Raw genomic sequence first — 23,721 nt, 5'->3', positions numbered from 1 at the left:
ATAACAGGAGGTCAGAGTAGCTCAGAGCAATACAGTGTTCTCTCATGTTTCTTAGCTTTTCCCTATTAATCTCTCACTGATACATATTGAGGAACATATTTGGATATTTGAGAAATTTTAGTCTCAATCTTGTATTCAGATTTCATTGAAGTACGTACCAAAGCAGTATTTTTAAAGGTACTTATCTTGAATGTTAAAAGAAAAGAAATCAAGAAGAATGTAATAATTGCCCCCAAAGGAAAATATTAAGCTAGCACTAACTTGTTTCTCCCTGGGCTAGGTAAAAATAGTAACCGAAAAAGGTAAACACTCAGTTCCTCTCCCAACAGACACAGCAGCAAACCATTTCTCCCAAGTTGCTATGTATAACTTTGGACAAAGAACTGCAAAGGAATTAATAGGACGTTGTGATAAGAAAAATTATAAATACAGTATCAAGGAGAAAAGGGGGTAGGAAATGAGTGAGATTCATGAAACACTCTGAGATTTTGCTTTATACTTATAACAGAAGCCTTTAGAAAGAACTGGCCCCACAGGAATGACAAGATTGGTCATGTCAATATTAATCTGTATGGAATACATTAGCACTTCTCCAATGCACATTAATACTAGTGGGGTGCTGAAATTTTGCTTTGCTATATTTCTGATGCAAAAGTCACCGTTTCTGATGCGTCAGCATCACTTTTTAACATGAAAGACTGTTGCTATGTGATCCCACCCAGCCTTGATCACAGAGTGAATGTGTTGATGTTGCGATACCACATAGTTAATATGATCTGACTACATGATGACATCACAGAGAACCATATTAATGCTCCCTGTCTTGCCACAATGCGAGGGCAATTTTATTGCTCTCCTGCAAGAGGCCGAGTGGCCTGGCAGGCCACAATTTATCCTGTCCCCCGGCATGGGGCCAAGTGTCCCATTGGGCAGTTGGTCCCACGCCCAAGGGAACGCCCACAACTACCTGCTGCCATTGGCCAATATACGGCAGGCGGACGATTCAGTCTGCCATTCACTTGTTCACTTAGAGTGGTCCACAAAACTGCCTGCCTTAGAAGGCAAACAGACCTACAAGACTGTCACCTTTGATCCAACTTTAGTCAGGTAGTCATGTGCATGATCAGGTAGGGCAGAATGTGTACACAAAGAAGGCTGGCATCCACATCCTAATTGTGTTACTTTCAGTGGGGTTTGCCTTAGGAAGCACATCTCCATCCTGCCCTGTCTGGGTTGGAGAAGGAATTGTGGCCTAGGTGTTTTGACAGTGGAAGCCAATCACCCTTGCCTCCTGATACCTTGCCCCTTGCATGCAGTTTTTTTTTAAAAAAAGGGGTTGGGGAGGGGGGAAATCGCCAAAGGTGCCAACAAAAAGGGGGTGAAAATGTTCACAAAATGTGTGTGTGTGTGTGTGTGTGTGTGTACACACACACACACACATATATATATATACAAACACAGAGTTTCAACTCAGTACTAATGAACGGAGCAACTTCTACCACCATTACCTCCTTGATTTAGTCTGCAAACCTAAAAGCACTTGCTTTCGTAATATTTTCATTTGTATTACTCAGACTTGACAGACTTTCTGTTTATTGAAATACGAAGTGTGTAATCTATATCTATATCATCTATATCTATATCATCTGCTTGGTTAAGATAGCAATATGGCCTACCATCATGACTTACCTTAATGTGATTAAGGTAAGTCAAGAAGTACACCTTTGCCTACTCCTTCTTCTGGCCATAAAAGAATGAGAAGGATGGAATATGTGGGTGCTGGTGGGTCCTCTCCTTCCAGACAGGTTGTGGTGTCAAAATCAAAAGGACTATGGTGAGGGCTTGTTAAAAAAAGAAACTTCATAACATGACTGAATAGTACGAGTTGCTCTGATATGTATTCAGTGGTTATCAGGATTGTTGGAATTGAATGAGAATACTCACCAACACTACCAGGGAGGCCGTCGAGAGGCATCTACAAGAAAAAGAAGCAGAAAACAACGCAGGATAAGCCACCATCAGGAGTGGAAAGGCTTCTGTTTTGTTTTATCTGCTACTGGCAGAATCCTTGTCTTAAGGATTGGTCTTCTCTACCATCTTTTCCTCCTCTCTGGCCAGGATCAAATTGTCTTCGGGGGGGGGGGGGCGAAAATCACACTGCCAAGTGAAACCCCTTTCTAATTTACTCAAGATTTTCTTTCTAAGCACCATGGCTTTCAAGACGAATAAGTTCCAAACACTGGTTTATGTCTGCATACTATTATACCACCAGTGATTGCAATATATTTTGAGGGAAAGAGCAGCTTGGTTGTGCATGAGGCCAGCCTGTGATTTAGGAGTCGTGCCCTCAGTTTATGACTCAGTTCTTACGTCTAATGGTAGAATTCTATATTTGTGTTGGTTAAACAGAGAAATAAACTAGTTTTGTTTTCATCTCGCACCACAAACCTCAAAACAGAGTGTTGAGGTTTTCAGTCCTTAGTGGATAGGTCCTGCAACTGCTTTCTGGTGTCTTTATGCATAGCCAATGCTGTGGAGAAACCTGTAGTGTGCAACAGAAACATTCATCTATTTTATATGTCACCTTGCAGTGTTCAGGACGTATGGTGGTTTAAGTTTTAGAAATAATTCCAATATGAATGGCTTGAACTGCACAGTTCTCAAACTGTCCCAACTCAGGTTTTACTTCATTGAGCATTTTAACGATAACTAATGATGCGGGTGGCGCTGTGGGTTAAACCACAGAGCCTAGGACTTGCTGATCAGAAGGTCGGCAGTTCGAATCCCTGTGACGGAGTGAGCTCCCATTGCTCAGTCCCTGCTCCTGCCAACCTAGCAGTTCGAAAGCACGTCAGAGTGCAAGTAGATAAATAGGTACCGCTCCGGCGGGAAGGTAAACGGCGTTTCCATGCGCTGCTCTGGTTCGCCAGAAGCAGCTTAGTCATGGTGGCCACATGACCCGGAAGCTGTACGCCGGCTCCCTCAGCCAATAAGTGAGATGAGCGCCGCAACCCCAGAGTCGGCTACGACTGGACCTTATGGTCAGGGGTCCCTTTACCTTTACCTTTTAATGATTCAGGACTATAGAAATAAATGCATTGTGAATGCTCTCAGAGAAGTACAGTTAAGTTTGTTGTCGGGTTAAAAATTCTAGCCAAGATTTTCTAAACCAAGGCCGAAGAAGCTGTGGCCTTCCAGGTGTTGCGGGACTGCAAAAGTGCTCTTGGACCTTGGATCCCCAGATGTTGCTGGATTTCAGCTCTCATCACCCCACCCCCCGACCACGGGTCATGCTGGCAAGGATTGATGGGAGTTAGAGATGCTACAATTTCTGGATGATTGCAGGTTTGCCACTCCTTCCCTAGAGGGTGGGTGGGAGAGAGAAACTAAATACAGTGGGACCTTGGTTCTCAACGACTTGGTACTCAAACAACTTGGAACCCAAACACTGTAAACCTGGAAGTAAGTGTTCCGGTTTGCGAACCTTTTTTGGAAAGTGCTCTGTTTTGAGTGTTACGCTTCCGATTTGAGTGTTACGCTTCTGTTTTGAGTGCCACACTACCGTTTTGAGTGTTACACTGAGGTCTGTCTGTTCTTGCTATTTATTTTGCCTTTTTGTTTTTGTGGCTCTTTTTGTGTGTGACTGTGTGGAACCCAGTTCAGATACTGATTGATTGATTGATTGATTGATTGATTGTGTGACTGCAGTACATTGTTTATTACTTTCATTTTATGGATCAATGGTCTCATTAGATAGTAAAGTTCATGTTAAGTTGCTGTTTTATGGGTTGTTTTTAAAAGTCTGGAACGGATTAATCCATTTTGCATTACTCTCTATGGGAAACCATACTCTCTATGGTTTTGGATTGCTTTGGTTTTGGAATGGACTTCAGGAAAGGATTAAGTTTGAGAACCAAGGTATCATTGTAGGAATTTTTGGAATCCTAAGCTAACCATGCAAACTGAAGGGAACATAAACCAAACGGTGGGTGCGTATGCACGCGCTCACACACACGTTTGTTGGGGGGGGGTGTTACCATGATATGAAATTGTTTCCCACTACAGATTTAAAGATGACTTATTCTAACTTGGACGAAGTTCAGTATTTTATACACTGCACTACAGTAGCTTTTAATGGAAACCTCAGCATACAGCAAGACAGCTCCATTTGTGCCTTGGCTTTCTATCATCAGGCAATCTTAAACGATTTACAGTCTAAAAGAACAGCTGACTAGTAGTGACATTTGCAGGCCAATTCACAACAGAGTCCTGAGCGATGATAAGTTTTTGTTGGAAGGAGAGGGCGGGGGGGGGGGAGAGATGGTTGCTTTAAAATTCTCCCACAGCTGTCAATGAAATAAGACCTCTGCTCTGCTTGCCTTTGTAGTCCTATAATTCTCACCGAATTGAAATAAAATCTCTCCTTTTCAAACCGGAAACATTGTTACATAGCGGGTGAATGTGTGATGATAAAAACTGACGGGTGGGCTTCCTATTCTGGAACACTAGTGTCACAAAACATTGTGTTGGAGAATGAAAAGACCTTGATTTTCCTAACAGGCCGAAAAAGAAAAAGAAAAAGAGGCGAGCGACAAAAAGACTGCTTTGTAGAATCTCTCCATATTTCTGTTAAGCTATTTCACAGCTGGGACCATGACTGGGGAACTGATTTCTGTTCAGATCCATAGTTTTACAATGTTGCCTTTCCTGATGAAAGGCGGGGGGGGGGTAATTAAGTCAACTTTTTGTTTGTTAAGGAAGCGTCTGCTATATTTTTAATGGCCAGAAGCAGAATAGCACTGAGCACTTCCTGGGGATTCCTCGACGACATTTCACACATTACACAGAGGCAAAGCCTGGTTTGCCACCAAGCCATACATGCAAGGAGGAGCTGCATCCCAATGAGTGCAATTACTGTTGTGCAAATGTATTTGTCACATTCAAACATCACATTTTTCATGGCACTTAAGTGTACACCTATAAAGTGTTATGTGTGGTGGCTTTACGAGAGCTTACTGCTGCAGTACTCAGACAGGTGCTAAGATTATAAAATTGCCTTCACCTAAGATAAGACACAGGTGGCGCTGTGGGTTAAACCACAGAGCCTAGGACTTGCCAATCAGAAGGTCAGCGGTTCGAATCCCTGCGATGGGGTGAGCTCCCGTTGCTCAGTCCCTGCTCCTGCCAACCTAGCAGTTCCAAAGCATGTCAAAGTGCAAGTAGATAAATAGGTACCACTCCGGTGGGAAGGTAAACGGCGTTTCTGTGCGCTGCTCTGGTTCGCCAGAAGTGGCTTAATCATGCTGGCCACATGACCCGGAAGCTGTACGCCGGCTCCCTCGGCCAATAAAGCGAGATGAGCGCCGCAACCCCAGAGTCGGTCACGACTGGACCTAATGGTCAGGGATCCTTTAAGATAAGACGTGGAGATTTTCTAGAATTCTTTGATCCACTCCCTAGAGAGCAGATAATCCCATTCTGCCGTCTTTTTCCAATTTACCATTTTACCTTTTTATCTTATCCCCACCTAAGATATTCTTAAACTTATTCTTTCAGCCAATCCTTGAGAGGACATCATCACCTGTTTGTCCTTATTGCATCTTATAACCGAGACCCCTCATTATCATACACCTGGTCTGTGTGGTCAGCTCCTCCTGTTTCTCCTAGTTCCCTTTATAACTCCATTCTTCAAGTTTTAGTTATGCACTATATAAAAAGAGAAAGCAACACCTGATGCACCTGTTATAAAAGTTGCAAGGCAGCCATGTACGCTTCATACTCTGCTTACTAGTCAAAGAAATCTAAGGCTAACTTTTTAAGTAGAACAAAGTCTACATGACTCATATCACTTTTTTTTGCCTTGAAGATAAAATGTAAACAGAAGCAAGACAATACATCTTAATATTTAAATAGAGGGACTGTTTGTCTGTGATAACAGGGTAACTGCAGCAGCATGGATTCTGTACAAGGCAGGGGGTCTTATGCCCTCCTCTGCTACCCACTTCCTGTTTGGATCTGAGGAATTGTTTCTTTAAAAAAATCTCAGTTCTCTGTGCTTTATAACTTGGGCATTAAAATACTCAACCCACTTACTTTGAAGAAATCTCACTGAACACAGTATGACACTATGAGAACAAGACTGTAGCTGTAACATATCACCACCTCTCTTTTTTAAAAAAACAACAACACACCAAGGATTTATAAAGTAGAACTATATACAACAAATTATATTATTTCTAGAGAAGACTTTCTAAAGCATTTCAAAGATATTTAAGGGTTTCCTCTCACTGTGCTCATGTCCCTTTTGAATTCCCCCCCCCCCACCTAATTCAAAACTTAGTGTACACTGACAAGACCAGTCTTGGGTCTCCCATAGTAAAGTCTCCTGTGCTCTCCTGTGCTCCATCACAATCTTTCAAGATTAGCCACAAGTGACATCTTGAGAATACATACATCAAATTCCAAACAGCAAGGGGATATTCAAGGCATTTTTGGTGGGCATCCCACAACTGTGGAAACCCCTTTCCTCTAGAAGTTCATCATCCTGGAAGCCTGGGTACCATCTGAAAGTTTTATAAGACTTTCTCTTTTCAAAGTTTTATAAGACTTTCTCTTTAAGATAGATTATTGGGGGTGGGGGACCAGAGCTAATCAACAAGGAATCTAATTTTAGAATTCCTCCATTATTACCCCTCTGTTATTGTCCATGACAAGTCGCTCAACCATCGCTACTGTGTCCTTTCTTTTAGCAGATCAAGATGATCAGTTGACAGCAAAAACTGCAAGGTTTTTAGCGGGGGCAATTAGAATAAGATCTATTATTTGATTATTGGTGTAAAGCCCCAAAATGTATTTTCTACAGCCAAGTTCTTACCTCTATCTTCAGTACATTTTATTTTATTGCTATGGCTAGTGGCTGATGCAAATAAAGATTCTTCTGATTCTCCATTAAGCAAGTATTCTGTTCTGTGTTTCTGCCTCCCCTTCTTAAACTATTTTTACCCATCTCCAGCCCTTGGGAACAGGAAGGCTAGAAGCTGAATGAATGGGCAATGACCCTGGAAGTTGAAACTTAGGTATATTAGTATTCTGTTCATCCTGTGTTTTCTCCTATAAACATTTATGCCTAAAGGAGGGCCAGACCAGACTTCAGGCAAAATAGAAAATGCTTCTACTCCCCGGCTCCAGCCACCTCTGCTGCCGCTTGCTGTCGATGGGCATGGAGGAGGCAGCCACAGCAGCAGACAGGCATGGAATAGGAAGCGGCAAGTGGCAGAACAAGAAGCCAGATCTGCCGCCTGAGGCAACTGCCTCATATCGCCTCATTGGCGGGCCAGTCTGGCCCTGGTCTAAAGTAGTGGCTGACATGGGCAGCAGTCAAATCTTACAACCCTCAAAATTTCTTTCATTTTTTAATCAGTTGATCATCTGTTGATGTTTTACTTGTTGTATTTTTATTTGGAAACCACAGGCATCTGGCTGGTCACTATGACACCAGAATGCTGGACTAAATGGGCCATTGGCCTGATTCTGCAGACCCTTCTTCTATTTTTTATGACTCCTGGCTATTTTTTAATGTATTCCTCTCATATTTTAGTTGGTAATTACCTGCTGCTGTTGCCTCAGTTGTTGTTCTTGTTGTTTCTGTGTGTGATTTGTTGTTTTTAATGATGTAAGCCACCCTACACATTGCTTTACAGTGGAAGAGTGGGATATTTCCCCCCCCCCCAAAAAAATGTGCATTTACTTAGAATAAAGTCTCAATAAGCTCACAAGAGAGGTAAAGGTAAAGGTAAAGGGATCCCTGACCATTAGGTCCAGTGGTGGCCGACTCTGGGGTTGTGGCACTCATCTCGCTTTACTTTACTGGTGTACAGCTTCTGGGTCATGTGACCAGCATGACTAAGCCGCTTCTGGCGAACCAGAACAGCACACGGAAACGGCTTTTACCTTCCTGCTGGAGTGGTACCTATTTATCTACTTGCACTTTGACGTGCTTTCGAACTGCTAGGTTGGCAGGAGCAGAGACCAAGCAAGGGGAGCTCACCCCATCGCGGGGATTCGAACCGCTGACCTTCTGATCGGCAAGTCCTAGGCTCTGTGGTTTAACCACAGTGGTTTAACTCACAAGAGACTTACTCCCAACTAAATGTGTACAGCATTGCTGCCTTAGCCAGTCCTATTTTTCTAGAAAAAGAGGTGCCAGAACCATGAATGCTTCCCTTGTTCTCTTACAATGGCAATGGCACCCATCTAAGAGGTGCCGGAACACTGTTCCGGAAAGTTCTGAATGAAAAAAAGCCTGGCCTTAGCTACAATTAACCTTTGCTAGATAGGGACTATAGGGAAAGTCGTCAACTAAGTTTTCCTCAGAGTAGACCTATTGAAATTAATGGACCTAACTAAATTAAGTTAATTAATTTCAATGGGTCTACTATGAATCAAGTTTACTTGAATACCACCCATGGTTTTCATACTGAATAAATTTATAGTTACAAAAAATACAAAAAAAAATGTCACCAAGCAAATTCTAGAGCATTAATCCCTCTCTGCCTCACTTCTCCTTCTTCCTATTGTTTCAGTGTCCCAATTCCTGTATGTCACTTTTACAATATATGAGCACACAAACTTTAGTGATAATTAAGCCACTTTCTTGAATTTATTATTTGGTTAAAAATGGCACATGGCAGAAGCACTGTCAAACATGACAGAAAGAAAAATGGTTTTGCATAGAAGATCTTTCCCAACAATTCTTTTTAAAAACCACACCACTGCAAATAGACTGAAATGCTTCTTTTTAAAGATAACTGTACACTTTAAAGACTAGAATATGTTAGCTATTGTTTGATGGAAGAACCTGCACTTAAACACTTAAAGAAGATATTTCTTTTTATATTCAGTTTTTACTGAGCTGCTTCATTATTACAATAAACAACGTATATTTATCAATAAAAAATAAACGCACATAAAAAGCTGTCTCTTTTCCCCCTATAGCCATTTCACAAAAAGCATCTTGCATTTCCTATCATTCCTGATCAGTGAGAATACTGGCTGGGACTGAATGAAGATGCAGTCCAGCAACCCCAAAAAGGCCACGGATTCCCATTCCTGATGTATATCAGCAGTCAAGTAAGTGTGTCCCTCCAGAAAGGAACCAGTGATACTTGAGGGTTATGTTCAATAATTAATTCACCTTATATACTTCTCTTTATACAAAAATCACAGGGCATAATAAAACTTTAAAAAAGGTAAGATAGACATATACACAGATGAAACTTCGCAGTATATCAGTTACACAGAGGAAGGAACAAAGCGGAACATACTGAGATTGGCCTTATGCGATAGTCTCTCGTGTGATGGCAGTTGCATCAATAAGGGGGTTGAGACTGCTCTTCCTTGATGCTGATTGGTTCTTAGAACATAACAATTCTAAGGCATGCCACAAATGATCTCACATACTGAGAAGATGGCACATATGACCGGAAGTTCAAAGACCATGTCCAATCAAGCAACATACCCAGATGCTGGGAGCTTCAAAAGGACAGGGACCAAGTTAGATGTTCCCATAACCACATGTCAGGATAAACGGGACAGGTGGAGACCTCAACTCTGACTGGTGAATGAGGGAATCATCCCTCCATGGTTGCCCCAACTCTGGCCAGAACAAAATAATCTAAAAGCTCCCTCCTTCCGGAAGCTCTCTCTTTTATCTTGTTTGATTTTGATCCTTCAATGGAACTTCACATGCATCTATGTAACTATGGACATGCATGCTTCCATGCTCTAACTTATTAGCTCATTTTTAAGGCCTTAAGAAGTATTACAGCTGACTATTGGATCTAAGGTGCAAGCCAAACTATTCCCCCACTGACAGGGCTTTGCAGAGCAATGAGGCCACAACTCCTTCCTGATTGGCACAGCAACTGGACCCAGATTGGGTCAGATGACATCAAGGGGCAGCAGTGAGACCAGCTCAGGCTCCAGCAGTTTCCAGGCTGGCTCAGCCCCGTTCCCTCCATGCCCCCAGAATATGCTGTGTTCCCTGGCAGCCCTCTCTCACATGCATATTTGGGGGACAGAAGGAGGAGGCTGGTGCCAACTGAATGACACTTTGCATCATTCAACACTGGCTGATAGGAGGCAAACTCAGCTGGGAGGAATACCTCCACCTAAATCCATACATAACAGGGTTTGGAGTGCTATGCCTGTCTCGTGTTTACCTTTGGGGGGAAAACTCAGGACAAATGGATTCTGGTTTTGGCAGAATCATTCTGGAACCACACTACTGATTGGCCTCAACTCAAGTCTATTTTGAGAGCTGAATTGTTCTTTTATTTTTTATTTTTGATAGAAATTTTTATTGGCTTTTCACCTTTTATAAAGACAAATACGCACAAAAAAGACAAAGACAAAAACATGTATAGTTTCAGAAAATCCCACTTTCTTAACCTTGCTCCCAGACTTCCCCCCACCCCCCTTCATGCATCCCACTTCCCAAAATTGTGTCAGCAAATTGGTATTTCTCTTCTTAATCATCTTAAAATTTATAAATACAAATAAAGTAAATTTTCCTAAGTTGGACTCAAATTCTCTTCCATTGATTTCCCAATTTGTCTTAAATAAAAATCATGTTAACCAAACCCAAAAGTCTTGAGTGTTTTTAGAATTCTATTCTTCCCTCCCTCCCATCCCCGGTTTTCGTCCCTTCCCAATACATGTCCAAAATATCAGTTCTCAGCCTGGGTTCCTCACGTCCGAGGCTTTCAAGTCTCTTTCCGTCCCTCTCCGCCGGTCTTGTTGGTAATCCTTTATGTCGGCCCTCGAATCTCGAAAGAATTCTGTCACCATCCAACCATTTTCTCTTCTCACCAGAATATTTGAAAGCAACTGCTGGAAAATTTCCACAAAATCTGCATCTTCAAAATCAAAATCAAAGTGGAGGCCCCCCTCATATTTCTTTATTTTAAGTTCCTGTATTCCATAAGCTCCCGGGTCCTCCTCCTTCATCTTTTGCATCTTTCGCAGATTTGTGGTAGATGAAATCCAAAGGTCTCCTTGTTTATATTCCACAGATGCCAACTCCTGGTTGGTGCTTTCCAACTTTACTTTCTCTTCTTCTTGTTTAGTCTCTTCCACTTCTTTAGTTATCATTTCCAATGCGGCTGTGGATTCTTTCTCATCTAGGTCCTCAATACATTCAGCAGAGCTGCTTATTCCAGAAGTCAAGGTCATGAGTTGTTTATTCATAGCTAATCTCTGCTCTTGTAAGATTCCCACCAAATGAAACATTCTTTCGATTTCCACCAGTAACTTTCCATCCACAGCCATTGTAATTTCACAGACTTCCCCCTAGAGGGACTCTGGTTACTTGGTAATCTCTCCAACAATCCTCCAACTTATTGTTATTACTTTGTTTCCAACAATTTTAACTCAATTGTAACTCATTTTTAACCAGAGGGATCTTAAATAGCAGTTTTTCCACTTAAACTGTCCGTTTGACAGCTTTGACAGCTGTCAAACTCCACACCTCTTCCCCAAGCTCAAAGGCAGGACGCTCCCGGGCCCGGGGGGGGGGGGTTGTTTACCACAGAAAGAGATCTTTCGACACTCCACTCTCCAGCTCAAAGTTACTTTTTACCAAATCTTGGAAGTTAATGTCTTTTTCAACTCACCCCACAAAGGGTAGACACTCCAGCTTAGATCTTATTTCGTTGCTTTAGATCGTCTGCAAGAAGGGGGGGTGCGGACTCCCTTTTAGTACACCCCCCGGTCGTCTCAAATTCACGGGATAATATTCATAAAGTCCAATTTCCTTTTACTCACGGGTTATTCTTTTCAGTCCGAATTTCAAGGAAGGGAATCAGCGCTCTCCAGTCATGGCTCGCGGCTGCACTCAACCAAGGTAGCGATCGACTCTCAGCACCACGCCAGCCTCCGTATCCTCTCCGCAGCCTTTAAAAAGGCTCTTCGAGAATCGGGGGGGCGCTTAAGGTGCCCGCCGAGTCTTCAGTCCGCAGGCTTCAGCGCCTGCGGTTTTTGGGGGTCCCCGCGTCGCCGGCGCGGCAAGACCCGTCCTCAGTTGAGCCGATTCCCTCCGCAACTCGGAGGGAATCCGCCATTTCCAGATCGCGCCAACCCGGAAGTCTCGAACAATGCTGAATTGTTCTTTTAAAAAACAACTCTTTTAAGGATCTGTAACCTTTTAAAGTGCTGTTAGGTTGAAACACTTTAATTTTGTGAGACCATTATAGTTCTGAACTCCTTAGCATCCACATTTAACCACATCTAACTTTTTTAAGTGCATAGAGGCATTTGGCAATGCTTCAGTGAGCGAAGCATTTAAAAATTCAGGTGGTGTGCAGGAGGGAGTTAAGTGGATGTAGATTTGCTTAGCATGTTTCATCTGCAGCATTTAGGATCAGGTATGCTGAAGGGTCGTGAGAGGAAACTGTATAAACAGTTTAACAGAGGAAACTGTTAAAAGATTTATGTACCCAGCAATGCTAGAGGTCCAATTAACCATTTTGACTTGCTACTTTTCTAGTGCCAGCTCTGGCTACATGCCTTTTGTTTTCTCTTAAGTTTATATTGCATCTCCTCTCACTGCTACCAGTATAACCATGAAGGCTGTTCTAAATGCTCATATGCACCCTCAGCGCAACACTTTAATTTACTATATTATGGTGCAAGCCTAACCATGTCTACCCAGAAGAAAATCCTATGGAAATGTCCTTGGCACTTACTCCCAAGAAAGTATTGCAGCCTTACTTATAGACTGCACCACTTATAGTATTGAAAAAGTTACAAAGCCATCATGCAAATTTCACACTCTTTTAAAAAGAAAATGTTAATGCATTCCAGTGCAATTCTGAGTCTTTTTTTGATGATTTTGTAACTATTTGGACCTGGTTCATTTTGTAAATTATCACTGATATCAGTGAAATAGCATGCAGAAATGCATATTAGGGAAAATTGGTCTGTAAAAAATTTGCATATGAAGCAACATTTGCACTAAAATGCTGATGAATTTGCATGAGGACTTAGAAAAAAATGCAAACTGATGTGAAAATGTGGGGAACTGAACTTGAGAATGGAAAAAGGAGAAACCAAGATTCGCCCATTCCTACACAGGGCTGCTTCCAACTAAATTTCCCTGCTTGTCTCCCTTTCCCCTGAATTTATGATCTTTGCCATCAATGGATTGATCCCAGGTGCATAAGACATCATTTTCAGACACCAGTGGAATGTTCTGAATTATAAACTACATGGCCTGTATTGGCTATAATGTTCATGAAAGTTAAAGCTTGGTTCCAGATAACAGGACACAACAACAGGACACAACCAATGGCATATGTGTTCCAGCATCCTGTCTGCCAACCACATACCTATGGGAAGCTCAAAAGCAGGCAGGCAACAGTAGCCGTCTCTCACTGTTGTTCTTCAGCATGCCAGCTTTGTCCCTCCAGGCACCATGCAACTCTCATGAACAGTAGGCAGTAATAGCCTCAAACTTCATGAATTTGCTTAATCCCCCTTTAAAGCAAAGTTGGCAGCCACACACCACATCTGGTGCTAGCAAATTCCATAGTTTAACTATGCACTGCGTGAACAAGTTTTTCCTTTTGTCTGTCCTGAATATCCCACAATTCAGGTTCATTTGATGACCCAGGTTCCAGTACGAGAAAAGGAGAAAAATGTCTTCTGTAGCTACTTCCTCCTCCTATGGTTTACACACTTCTTATAACATCACCTATTTTTTCCCTAAAAAAGCTCAAAATGTTGCAACCATTCCACTCACATACATATTACTTCTGTGGAGACAATTAAGTGATGATTTGGGGGAGGGGAAACAAAGTTAACTTGGTGAGCAAGTTTGGATGATAAGGCTTTTAGCCTGCTCTCTTAAATACGCAGATCCAGGAAAATCAACTCTCTTGTTCCACCTGCTTTGTCTGCCTTTTGAGCCCTGAATGTATTAGTGCTTTTGGGATTGCTGCTGCATGATCCCATTAAGGCTAAAAGCTCAGTTATTCATGCATGAAGTGATTAATTTTTGTTTTAACTCGCAAAATTTCCTACCAGGTTCAATACAGTGATTAATGAGACTAATTATGCATTAAAAACCAACTCGTGTTATAATTACAGCAAAATCCATATTACACCAAGAAACCAATCATGGGGAGGGGGAAATGGTCCCATTTAAACAGCCTTTGCTCTTCCAAGACACCAAGTACTTAGCAAATATTATTTTCTTCCCAACTAGCTTTGGAACTGCAAGCCTGTTTGTTGCAAGCCTGTTTGTTTGTTTGTTTGTTTGTTTTTTCTTTAAGTGTGAATCTGAACTCTTCTCATTATCACAGGAAACAAGAAAAGGCATACAAATGCAACCACCAGATCATCAATAGCACCAGCCTGTCTGAGATATAAAACTGCAACTTCCCCAGTTTATTAGATGACATTTAAATAACCAAGGAAGAAAAATGATTCTGTTAGCATTTGATTTACTTCACCACTGCTATACAAAGCATCACAAGATTCAGTAATATAAGACTATATGAATGTTGCCAACAAAGGTCCGTATAGTTAAAGCTATGGTTTTTCCAGTAGTGATGTATGGAAGTGAGAGCTGGACCATAAAGAAGGCTGATCACCAAAGAATTGATGCTTTTGAATTATGGTGCTGGAGGAGACTCTTGAGAGTCCCATGGACTGCAAGAAGATCAAACCTCTCCATTCTGAAGGAAATCAGCCCTGAGTGCTCACTGGAAGGACAGATCCTGAAGCTGAGGCTCCAATACTTTGGCCACCTCATGAGAAGAGAAGACTCCCTGGAAAAGACCCTGATGTTGGGAAAGATGGAGGGCACAAGGAGAAGGGGACGACAGAGGACGAGATGGTTGGACAGTGTTCTCGAAGCTACCAGCATGAGTTTGACCAAACTGCGGGAGGCAGTGGAATACAGGAGTGCCTGGCATGCTCTGGTCCATGGGGTCACGAAGAGTCGGACACGACTAAACAACAACAACAATATGCATGGGTGTATACAAGGGGGCAGGGGGAAGCTGCCCCCCAATAAAAATCAATACAAATCTGAGGATCTGCGCCCCACCCCCAACAAAAGCCTTCCCCCCCCCACAAAAGTCCTGGCTATGCCCATGACTATAGGCAACATTATCTCTGTCATCAAGTCAACCTCTATTTGGTGAGTTAAATAGCTGTTCATCAGGCACAAAGGAAAGGAGGACACATGGGGAAAGTAATCTGGGCTTTTGCTAATGCAAAAGAAAATTCACTTTTTCTAGTAATTTCTGGTAGACCTTTGTATATATGGGTTTCGTCTGATAGCTTTTGTGCAACAATACATAACAGCCTGACCAGTAAGATACAAGAATCCTACTGAAACAATCCTCCTGTATACAGTGGTACCTCGGGTTAAGAACTTAATTCGTTCTGGAGGTCTGTTCTTAACCTGAAACTGTTCCTAACCTAAAGCACCACTTTAGTTATTGGGGCCTCCCACTGCCATCGCACAGCCCCTGGGCGATTTCTGTTCTTATCCTGAAGCAATGTTCTTAACCCGAGGTACTATTTCTGGGTTAGCGGAGTGTGTGACCTGAAGCGTCTGTAACCTGAAGTGTCTGTAACCCAAGGTACCACTGTAATGCATAAGGCAATGTTAACACTTAGACTTCCTTTACCTTCTGGACCTTCCCACCAGCACAGCGTGCACCATCTGCTCTGCTGGTTAAGTGCATACTGAAGCTTATGAATACAGTTGTGTAGTATGACCCTATGTGTAAGAATCAGTGGACTGGTGGGAACTTGGTGAAATCACTCCAAGGCAAACAGGAAATGGCAACAGCATGCAAGCCACATTTAAAGTGGTAAGGCGACCCACTTTACTTTACAGATGACTATTCCCTATTTGAAAGACCACCATAGAAGAAGTCTTCTATTTCAAGGGCTTGCCAGTGCAAGTTCATTTTAAAGATCAGAATGACAGAATCTGATCAATACCTTTTTATGTTGGGCAACATTTTTTTTTTTACCTGAAATGCCCTCTCATTCCACCCTTAACTGAGGACACCCAGAAAAGTGAGAAAATCTGAACTGAACCTTAGAGAAAATCCACAGTAATACTGCAACACAAGCCCTCACTATTGATTCCTATTAACATTTCATTGGAAAGAAACCAGCAATCTGGCTGAACTCAGTACTTGAAAAGGTGATGGAGTGTTTGAACAAAGAGTGATGATTAACAGTTGATTTGGTTATTAAACAGAATGTTCCTAGCGAAGCTTGGGCTTGGGCATCAATTCCATGAGACTTGAATTCTTGCCTTTAGTGCCTCAGAACTCAGAAGTGGCCGTGAACTTACCTAAAGGATACTAGCCCACAGAAAACAGCTTGAAAATCAGCAATAGAGATCTACAATATCAACACCCCAGGGTGTCGGAGGCAGGACAGCCACACCCATGGACAGAGTGGGAAGATGAATTCAGTGAAAGTGTAATGCCACCTGGATAGTGTAATTTCAGACAGAGTCTTCAGCACTTAATTCAAGAAACCCTTTATATTCATACAGAGCCTTTTTCATGCTGCCAGAAATGTAACATGCTCAATACATAAAAGAATCTGCTGACAATCACAAACTATTTTCAAATTCAGCAGTGCTAATTCTACTTTGTTTGAAGAACTGAAATATATCCATTCTCTTGCACATAAAGGCTTGTAGAAAAATGGAGGACCTGTGATTTAAACAACTCTATATCCTGCTATTGAAGTATAAATTGCAACACACAATGCATACGCCATTATTTACTGAATTATGCTTATTTCAAAAAGGAAGGATTATGATGTTCCAAACACATTTCTCTCCTCATCTTTCAAAGCCTTAATCTCCTTGCAACACTCAATACTGAGTTTCTTTTATACCTGGAAATTAAACAAATTACGCTCTGGTCTAATGAATACTAAGCAATAAAACACTCATGCTAATGAAGGGTTTAAATATTTGAAGGGCTCTAAAAAAACTTTATTTACGATGCAGCTAATGGCCTACATAAGTTACACCACAAGTAACCAGATTAGTGATTAAAACTTTGACCAAGATGCTTAAGTGTGAAAAGAGGCCTGCAAAAGGTTACAGGCTCAATCCCTGGGATCACCAAGCAGGGTTGGGGAAGACCCGTCCCTGAAACCCTGGAGAGACACTGCCAGTCCAGGTTGGCTATGCTGAGCAAGATGGTCTAATGGTCTCACACTGCATAAGGCAGCTTCAGCGGGCAGCTTCATAGAATCATATAATTGTAGAGCTGGAAGGGACCCCAAGGGTCATCTAGTCCGATCCCCCTGCAATGCAGGAATCTCAGCTAAAGCACCCATGGCAGATGACCATCCAACCTCTGCTTAAAAACCTCCAAGGAAGGAGAGTCCACAACCTCTCGAGGGAGACCGTTCCTACATTCCATTCCCTGCTTTCCACTCCCTGCTATCATTGGCATTCCTGATGGGGAAAAGTTACCGGTAATGAAGCAACTGCAGCTAACACTGGTGAGTGATGAAAGGACAGAGAAGGTCCATGTGCCCAGAGTCAACAAGGCAACCCTGCATTCAGTTCACTTATCCCCTGGTATATACAGGACTGCAGCCCTAAGACTGCTGTGCTCTCTGGATACCTCCTCAGTCCAACATTTCTGTGAATTTGTGGCACTCTGGATCAAATGCTTTGCTGCTGAACTGTGGGTGCCACTTTGATCTAACAAGCTCGTTATAATAATGCTTTCCTTCACAACTTAAAACTTCAAAAAGCACCTCAGACTACAAAGGAGAGAGATCACCAGAGGGAAGGAAAATGAAATGACAAGACAACTGAGAGTAGAGGTCATAACTCCTGCCATGCAATCTGCTTAAAGTGTTTCAGAGACAGGATCACACAGTGGTACCTCAGGTTACAGACGCTTCAGGTTACAGACGCTTCAGGTTACAGACTCCGCTAACCCAGAAATGGTACTTTGGGTTAAGAACTTTGCTTCAGGATGAGAACGGCGGTGGTGTGACGGAAGCGGGAGGCCTCATTATCTAAAGTGGTACCTCAGGTTAAGAACAGTTTCAGGTTAAGAACGGACCTCCAGAACGAATTAAGTTCTTAACCCGAGGTACCACAGTACTTAACTCCACTTGCAGTGTTACCCAATTGTGTGTATACACTATGATATTTTGCTCAAATTATTATTTTCCTGCATCACAAATCTTGAGTTGCTTTTGTATTAGATCCAGATTCATACAACCATTGTAGAGATACAGCCTAGTCTACAAATTGTATGAAAAGTGAAGCCTGAATTCTATCTTACTTGGGATCTGGACAGAAGGAATTCATTCCTAATAAGATGGACTGTTATGTTCTCTAAATCAGAGGTGCGGATCTGTGGCCCTTCAAACGTTACTGGATTCCAATTCCCAGAATGATCAGAGGTTCAGGACAATTAACTGTAGTCCAGCCACATCTATGTGTCCACATGTTCCCCAACCCTGCTCTAAATTCAGAATGCCATCCCCCAATGGGAATGTGTATGTATCTTCTGGGATAGCTCAGTCAGTAGAGATGAAACTCAATCTCAGGGACGTGGGTTTGAGCCCCACATTGGGCAAATCATTCCTGCATTGCAGCGGGGTTGGACTAGATGACCCTCATGGTACCTTCCAACTCTACAATTCTATGCTGCTTGTAAACTCCCAAACAATTGCCTATTTTCTCCCCATTTCCCCTAAATCTTGGCTTGTAGTAGGGTTGCACAAGCCTTCACACTCCATGCACTGTGTGTATAGGGAGTGCATGAACCAGCCCCGAGGTACAAGAAAAACAAGTGATCATCATGATAAATCATGCCAGGTTAATGGCAAAGTAAATAAACCAACAACCATTCCCACTGTAGACCTGTTCTATATGCCTGTACAAAAATAAAATGTATAACTATACATAAAAATGGATCTTTCCATCTTGCTTCTCAGTCAGACAGCTAAGTGGCAATTCAAAAAAGGTATCTGAAACCAATGGAAAGGTTATTTGAACAGTGATTCAAATTACTATTTAATAAGGCAACTATTTCAAGCTTGTGTGTGTGTGTAGGACACACACAGATGGAGAGGCAAATCTTCTTCAGTTCCAGTTTTGCTTTTTACTAGACTGAAGTCCAAAGACTTTTGCCAACAGTTTAGACTCTTATGTTTCATAAAGGGAATTCATGAAGGAATTTAAGAGCTACTTAAAGTCATATGCAATTACATGGCAAAATTATTTAACTCGGCTATACTACCAGAGATACTGATAACACATTACTGGAGTGCTATCAATTGGTATTACTATTCTTTGTCCATTTAAATAAAGTGACCCCAACTATGGTATTGTAATATATCATACACACCCCAACTAAGAATTATATGAGTGGGTTTTCTTCTAAATTATGGGCATAATACAAAATTAAACATTTTTCAGCCCCTTAAACACATGGTTAATGTGAAATCAACATGTCAAAAATGCTTATATCTTGTTGAATTGTGCCCAGAGCAAATTCTTGGATCAAGCAAATGATAGCATGGTGAGCAGAAAACATCCCACAGTCTTTAATGTACATCAAATAGTATTTGATGGTAATTGCTGCAAACAAATGGCACCCTGGCTTCATTCCCTCTTCAAATTGTTAACTATGTCTACAGGTAGTAAAATAACAAGTCAATTGGCTGTCTCAGTTATACTCATATTCCATAACACTCACGTGCAAGCATAAAGGCTCGTGACATTCAGATTATCCACAACCTGTGCCTGGCTCAGATATGCTGTAGATTTCTTCTGTTTTCATTCTTGGTCCTATATGGAGATATTCTGCATGAATGGATGCATACATTTATGTTTGGGACTGCAGCTCCTGCTGCAATCTTGAGGAGTCCTATAACTACTTCAGAGAGCATAGGCATTGTTCTAATTCAAAGTAAGCTGATATACTTCACATGGTACTATCTCCACACAGGAACACTCAGAGGTGGTCATTAGGAAGGAGATTGGTTGCACATGATACATGCATCTGGCTCAGCCCTTACAATCAAAACAGGTATGGAAGGAGCAGAAAGGATATCTTTCTAATTTATCCACTGTTCTATGCTAGAATCGTCCTATACCAAATAGCACAAGGAACCAAATGTTGTTGCCACTCATAAAATTGGTGAATAGCCTATGTTCAGCTCAGGCAAATCAAGGCATGGTTTTCAGAAGCAAATGCAAATTATATAAATGCTAAGCAATCAAGCCCACTTTACTTCTACCCATTTTCAATCAGGATCAGCAATTATTTTGGGCAGAGCTACTTCTGAACAAGCCAGTGGCAAATACTGCTTTTTTTTAAATACAGAAATGCTTGTGGAAATTGATTTACTTAAATATCTTTCAGCTCTTGCATGCTGTCAGCGGCTGACCCTCTCCAAGGGGGCTCCCAACAAATTCCTATTTGTAAAATTACAATCCATAAAAATAAACATCTGAAATTATTATAACCACCAGCACTTACTAGAATATAAGACAACTTATTCTAAATATAAACCCAGGCATGCTAGTTATGTGAAATTAAAAATAGCAGCAGTTAAGTAAGACATCCTAACATATTTAGAAGTAGAATTAGTAGTGCAATGCATCACTCTCCATCAGGGATCAAATGAATGAATGTATGTGCCGACTTCTCTGCTTAATTTGCTGCTGAGAAACAGATTTGGACCACAGTGCAAAACAGAGTGAAGCACATTGAAACCAGGGCCAGCTCATCCTATTTTGCCACAAGGCAAAAGGGGAATTGCTGCCTCTGGCACCAGGGGTTCCACCCTTAAGTGAACAGGGAGACAAGCCACCAAACGGTTGACTTAATATTACAACAAAATTACTCACAAGGTATGGGGCAGCACCCACGTGACCTCGACTCCCACCAGGTCTGTGTTTCACCCACCTTCACTGGTGAGGAGTCTCAAACAAAATTCCTCTTTCACACATTGCATGTCTCCAGAGGCCAAAGTTACCAATCATGCAAAAAAACCTGAAGCATTTAGGTGGGAGTGCGTAAAACAGAAGTTGCTGGAAATCCACACAAATAATTTCATTGTGACCTACTGAGTTCACATATGCAGAGGGCATTCACCTAAGAGCCAACACCATCTTTCCTTAAATCTGTGAAATGGCTAAATAATTGTGCCTGGAGATCTATGTCTTTCTCCTCCTAATTTTGGACAGGGTAGTAGTGTTAGTTTGAAAGGCACTCCCATCATTACTCACTCAGCAGCACTGGAGCCCAATTATCTTCTAAAGAGATGGCTAGAGTTATTTTCTGCAATTTCCCAAGATAATGTGGGGACATTACTGGAGATTAGTAGGCTGGGGTTTGGTTGCTAATGGAAAGAAGCTATCTCCAATTAACATGACCTGGTTTCACTAGGCAGGTAAATCATCGGTTTCCTAAAACACACTTACTGGTTGTACATCAAAAAGCCAAGCTTCATATAAAGCAAAATCATTTGGTAGGGTCCTGTCTGAACTTCCGAACTCTTTTACCATATTATGACTAAATCTGGGAGAGCATCATTATTAATTTCATTATTACTCTAAACATTTTACAGAATAACTGAGGAAGAAAAAATTAGTCCCTGTGCTGAGGATCTTACAATCCACGTTTCAACGGGGGTGGGGGAACAATAAAAGCAGAGGCATGTGTAAAAGTACATAAATGCAAATGTGTGTTAAGAAACACATAGTGGGGGAAATGGGTTTCTCCTGAACCATAAACTCACCTGTACCATGTCATATTTGGAGAATTTTTATGGCTATTTAGGAATGTGAAGGGGCTGCTGCTTTGGGGGGGGGGCAACCTCACTGTTGCACGCACATAAATGTGGTCACTTGCTAGATTCTTAAAGTTTTAATTACATCAGTGTTATTTTGTTTCTTTAATTAATATAGTTTGACCCTCACATTTCAATACAAAATTGCCAAGGCAGCATAAAAGACATGGTTTGCCTTAGTGCTGCATCTTTGTCTTGCTCCAAACAAGTGTTTCCCAAACTTGGGTCGCCAGCTGTTTTTGTACTACAGCTCCCACCATCCCTAGCTAGCAGGACCAGTGGTCAGGGATGATGGGAATTGCAGTCCAAAAACAGCTGGAGACCCAAGTTTGGGAAAATCTGCTCCACACAAACCGCAAGCTGTTGTCAAAGTTTCGTCATACTGCAAGTGGTTTTACTGGAGTGAAACAAGCTTGATGAACCCAGGTTTGCATGTAAAGCTATGCCAAACCGTGGGTTGTTGTTGTTTAGTCATTTAGTTGTGTCTGACTCTTTGTGACCCCATGGACCAGAGCACGCCAGGCACTCCTGTCCTCCACTGCCTCCCGCAGTTTGGTCAAACTCATGCTGGTAGCTTCGAGAACACTGTCCAACCATCTCGTCCTCTGTCGTCCCCTTCTCCTTGTGCCCTCCATCTTTCCCAACATCAGGGTCTTTTCCAGGGAGTCTTCTCTTCTCATGAGGTGGCCAAAGTATTGGAGTCTCAGCTTCAGGATCTGTCCTTCCAGTGAGCACTCAGGGCTGATTTCCTTCAGAATGGATAGGTTTGATCTTCTTGCAGTCCATGGGACTCTCAAGAGTCTCCTCCAACACCATAATTCAAAAGCATTAATTCTTCGGCAATCAGCCTTCTTTATGGTCCAGCTCTCACTTCCATACATCACTACTGGGAAAACCACAGCTTTAACTATACGGACCTTTGTTGACAAGGTGATGTCTCTACTTTTTAAGATGTTGTCTACCCCTTCAAGGATCACTGCTTTGCCGTGGCGAAGGGGCTTGAATAACTCAGAGAAGCTATGAACTATACCTAGCAGGGCACCCAAGATGGACAGGTCATAGTGGAGAGTTTTGACCAAACGTGATCCACCTGGAGCAGGAACTGGCAAGCCACTCCAGTATCCCTGCCAAGAAAACTCCATGGACAAAGAACAGGCATATAAAAACCGTGGGTTAGCTCCAGGTAATATTCCAGCAGCAGCACTGAGGGAGGTGCAAAGCATTGTAATTTTCCCTCTGAATGTCTGCATGCTCACCCAGACACAGTTATCCATGATCTGTCAGTGTTATGTGAAATGGGCTAGTTTCACAGAAATTTCCTATGATCCTGCGCAAACACTCCCCAATCCATTTTTTGGAGAGATGGAGAACAAAGTTATGTCCCTGTTTCACAGCCTTTATTCTATATACTCAATCACTTTGAGATCTCTGCATAGCTCTAACAAAGATGAGAAAAGAGGGGGTAATTCAAACTGTGTTACTTCAATTGCCACCTAATGTCCCAGCAGATAAAATTAACTGGCATTAATTGAATTGACTGTAACTCACAGCTGACTGTTTAGCTGTCTAACCTGATGTAATAAAACCCAGTGGATGCAAAACTCCAGTCCAACATAGCGTGAAACAGCACTAGCATCCATTTGCTAGACACAATATTATTTCAGCATTGATTCCAAAAGTCATTTCTTCAATAATAATAAAAATTAACCTACTTCAGCTTTCGTTTCGGGATAATAACATTGCAGCAACTCAATAAATATGGTTTGGTTTGGTTTTTTTGACTCAGGGAAACAATTTTGGCATCAAGGCATATTTCCAGGATATCGTTTCACATTTTCCCAAGAA

General features: G+C 41.9%; 1 protein-coding gene and 1 long non-coding RNA gene across 3 annotated transcripts in view; both read right to left on the bottom strand.

The window, feature by feature from the left end:
• The window catches only part of NALF1 (NALCN channel auxiliary factor 1), a 338,973-nt gene that overhangs the window by 126,101 nt on the left and 189,151 nt on the right, over positions 1–23,721 (bottom strand). The gene's annotated exons all lie outside the window — the stretch shown is intronic.
• Positions 282–9,350, bottom strand: LOC308475994. The gene is made up of 3 exons (XR_013985621.1): positions 9,324–9,350; positions 1,945–1,975; positions 282–383 (listed from the first exon to the last, which is right to left on the bottom strand). It is a non-coding gene; the product is annotated as an uncharacterized lncRNA (long non-coding RNA).

Source organism: Podarcis pityusensis (genome assembly GCF_964106645.2).
Source record: "Podarcis pityusensis genome assembly, chromosome: 4".
Taxonomy (NCBI): domain Eukaryota; kingdom Metazoa; phylum Chordata; class Lepidosauria; order Squamata; family Lacertidae; genus Podarcis; species Podarcis pityusensis.
The sequence above is the reverse complement of the archived record's forward strand: the minus strand, read 5'-3'. Positions and strand labels throughout refer to the sequence as shown.